Here is a 4,430-nt window from a genome sequence, read left to right on the forward strand (position 1 = left end):
CCAATTCTTCTCAAACTATTCAAAACAATCAATGGGGATGAAATCCTCTGAAATTGCTTATATGAGGACAGCATCACCGTAATTCCAAAAGCCAGAAAAAGATACAACAAAGAATGATAATCACTGACACTTATCCATGGTGAACAGAAGCAAAAATATTCAACAAAATCTCACATAATTGAATCAAACAAAACTTCTGAAAGATTTTTTACCTGGAACAAGTAGGATTTATTGCCAGTACACAGAAAAGGTTCAACAGATGGATATCAATATAAACGACACATCACATTGACAAGTAGAATAAAACCATATGATTATCTCAATAGATGCAGAAAGTCATTTGATGAAAGACAACATCATCTCATGATAAAAACACTTATTTTTTACCACCATCAAGGCACTATATGACAAACACACAGCAAGCCTCATACTGAATGGGGAAAAGCTGGAAGCATTTCCTCCAAGATCCAGAACCTGACAAGGATGTCCACTCTCACCATAGTTCTGAATGTTTTAGCCAGAGGCATAAAGGCAAACAAAAGAAATCAAAGGGAAAGGAGGAAGTCAAGTTGTCACTGTTTGTGATATGGCATGATTCTCTATATATGTATATATACATAATATGTATTATGCATATATATTATATAAAATGTATATATATTATGTATATATATTAAAACCAAATGACTCCACTGAGAGACTACTGGAACTCATCAAAGAGTTTGACAGTGTTGCAGAATATAAAACTAATGCACAAAATCAATAGCCCTTGTATACACAAGGCCATGGCTGAGAATAACTTGTAAGATCATTATTATTCACAGTAGTTACAATGGACTTAAATACTTTGGAATAAATTTAATCAAAGATAGGAAAGATCTCTACAATCAAAATTACAAATCAATAAAGAAAGAAATAGAAGATGCCACAAAAATGGACCACTCTTCTATGCTCATGGATTGGAATAATTAATATCAAAATGTCCACTATATCCATTACAACTTACAAGTTTAGTACAATCCTGATGAAAATATCAATGTCATTCTTCTCATATGTAGAAAAGTGATGCTAAAATTCATATGCAAACAACAGAGAGCTGAATAGCTAAAGTGACCTTAAACAACTAAAGCAAGACTGGAGGCAACAAAATACCAGATTTCAATACATAATATACAGGGCAGTTATAACCAAAACAGCCTGGTACTGGAACAAAAATAGAGATGTTGACAAATGGAAAAGAATAGAAATACCAGAAACAAACCCACACATCTACAACTAACTAAAATGAGCCCCTGGAGAAAAGACAGTCTCTTCACCAAATGGTGCTGAGAACATTAGATCTACACATAGAGAAGCATGAAACAAGACCCTACCTTACACCTTATACAAAAATCAACTCAAAATGGACCAAAGGCCTAAATCTAGGACCTGATACCATCGCATTATTAGAGGAAAATATTGGTGAAACTCTTCAATGCATTGGCATAAGCAAAAACTTCATGGAAAAAGCCTCAGAAGCACAGTCAGTAAAAGCAAAAATATAGACAAATGAGATTACATTAGGCTTAGAAGTTTCTGCACTGCAAAGGAAACACTCAAAAACATGAAGAGACATGGGAAAATTATTTGAAATTATTCATTAAAAGACTAATATCCATAATTTATTAAGAACTCAAGAAACTCAACAACAACAAAACAATAAATCCAGATAAGAAATGGGCAAAGGACATGAACAGACACTTTTCCAAGGATGAAACTCAAATGCCAATGATAAAAAAATGCTCAGGATCACTAGCCATCAGGGAAATGCAAATAAAAACCACAATGAGAGGATAGCACTGTAGCATAAATGTGTGTATAGCCACTGCCTGAAAATTGAGATCCCTGTGGTCACCATTTTGAGTTCCCTTTGCTGCACTTCTGATCCAGCTCCCTGCTAATGCACCTGGGAAAGCAATGGAAACTCACCCATGTCCTTGAACCCCTATATTATGTGGAAGGTCCACATGAAGCCTCTGGCTCCTTCCCCCAGTCCTGACATTGGAACTATTTGGGGAGTGAACAAATAGATGGAAGATTCTCTCTCTGCTTCTGCCCTTCCTTGAAGGTAATTCTGACTTTCAAATAAATCTTTGAAAATAACCAGAATAGGGAGCCAGCGCTGTGGCATATTAGGTAGAGCTGCCACATGCAGTGCTGGCATCCTATATGGCACCAGTTCGAGTCTCAGCAGCTCCACTTCTGATACAGCTCTCTGCTATGGCCTGGGAAAGCAGCAGAAGATGGCCCAAGTTCTTGAGCCTCTTCACCCATGTGGCAGACCTGGAAGAAGCTCCTGGCTCTTGGCTTCAGATTGGCACATCTCTGGCTGCTGTGGCCATCTGGAAAGTGAACTAGTGGATAGAAGACTTTCTCTCTCTCTCTCTACCTCTACCTCTACCTCTACCTCTACCTCTCTGTAATTCTGCCTTTCAAATAAATAAATAAATCTTTAAAAAGAAAAGAAAGAATAATGAGGATTTGCCTCATCCTAGTTTGAACCTAAATCATCCAAAAATCAAGAAACTGTAAGTGCTGGTGAGTATGTAGAGGAAAATACACAATATGAATGTAAAGTAGCACAACCATTATTGGAGACAGTATGGAGATTCCTCATCAATCTGACAATATATCTACCTTATGACCCAGATATCCACTCCTGGAAATTCAATCAAGGGAAATGAAATCAGCACATGAAAGTGTTATCTGTATCCACATGTTTATTGCAGCTCTCTTTACAATAGCTAATATGTGGAATCAAACTAGATGTCAATCAATTGATCATGTGATAAAGAAAATAAGTTATATATACACTATTGAACACTACTGGGCCTTAAAAAATGAAATCCTATCTTTGGCAATAAAATGCATGGAACTGCAAATCATTATGCTCAATGAAATAAGCTACTTCCAAAAAAGACACATACCCATGTTTTCCCTGATTTGTGGTAACTAGTATACAGAGTACAAAAATAAAATATATATGAGTAAAATTGACATTTTGAGATTTGATTATTGTGATAACCCCTGTCTATATTCTTGAGCAATAGTAATTTTATGTTTTTTTTTCTACTAATCATTTGTTTAATTTTTACTTGGTGGAAACTTGTGATTAAACTTGTGATTATAACATGAAATGAAAGTATGTAATTGTAAAAGTTAAAAGGAAAATATAAAAGGATAGAGGGTAAAAGTTGGGGCTATGGGTAGGTGAGTGGATAGGGTGAGAAGTATCATCATACTCCTAAGTCTGTATATATGAAACACATGAAATCTGTTCACCTTATAAATAATTTTAAAAGTAGAATAATCAGATTTCAAATAGAATAAAAAAGAATAAAGTACTTAGAAAAAAAGTAACCAAGGGAATAAAATATCTTAATACTGAGAACAATAAAGGATTATTGAAAGGAATCAATGATCATACAAATAAATGGAAAGAAATACTGTGTTCATGGATTATAAAATATGTACAATAACTCAATATGATCCTAAGTGATTTATAGACTGAAATGATTCCTTATAACACTCCAATAGTTATTTTTTTGCAGAAAATAAAATAAAATACACAGAAAACTCTGTGGCATGTAAAAGAGCTAAATACTCAAAATATTATTAAAAATAAGATCAAAGTAGTATTAGCATAAAAACAGATACACTTTGGAAGACCTGAGAAGCTCCAAGCTCCTGATTCCTGGCTTTAGCCTGGTATAGCCCCAGCCATTGAGGCCAGTTGGGCATTGAACCAATGCATGGAAAGTTTCTCTCTCTCTCTCTGTCTCTCTCTCTCTGTCTGTCTCTCTCTCTCTATCTCCATCTCTATTTCTATCTCTATCTCTCTACACCTACCTCTACCTCTACCTCTAACTCTATCTCTACCTCTACCTCGCTCTCTCTGTAACTCTACCTTTCAAATAAATTTTTAAAAGTCTTTAATTTTTAAAATTTTGAAAAACAAAGTGTTTTTACTTGAAAAAAAGCATAATCTTGCAATTAAAACATATCCTGAGGAATTCACAAAAAAAAAAACAAAGTAAAATTCACAATGCAGCAGAATATAAGAAAAAGATACAAGTATCAATTACATTTCTGTATAGTAGCAATGAACATTATGAAAATATAATTAACATTAACATTCAAGGTAGCATCCAAGTGAAAATACCACTAAGAAATTTAAGAATAAAAACATTGAATTTTGTAATGGAAAAATAAAAAATATAAGAACATATAATTTTTAAAATCAGTTACTTCAATAAGACATTTAATATTGCAAAAAGATATGATTACTATTAGTCATTGGCAAAATGCAAACAAAACCTAAAGATATCACTTAATATTCAGTAAAATGATTCTGATTCAGCCATAGATAAATGTTGACTGAGATAAATGGA

This window comes from Lepus europaeus (assembly GCF_033115175.1).
Source record: "Lepus europaeus isolate LE1 chromosome 23 unlocalized genomic scaffold, mLepTim1.pri SUPER_23_unloc_1, whole genome shotgun sequence".
NCBI classification, from domain to species: Eukaryota; Metazoa; Chordata; class Mammalia; order Lagomorpha; family Leporidae; genus Lepus; species Lepus europaeus.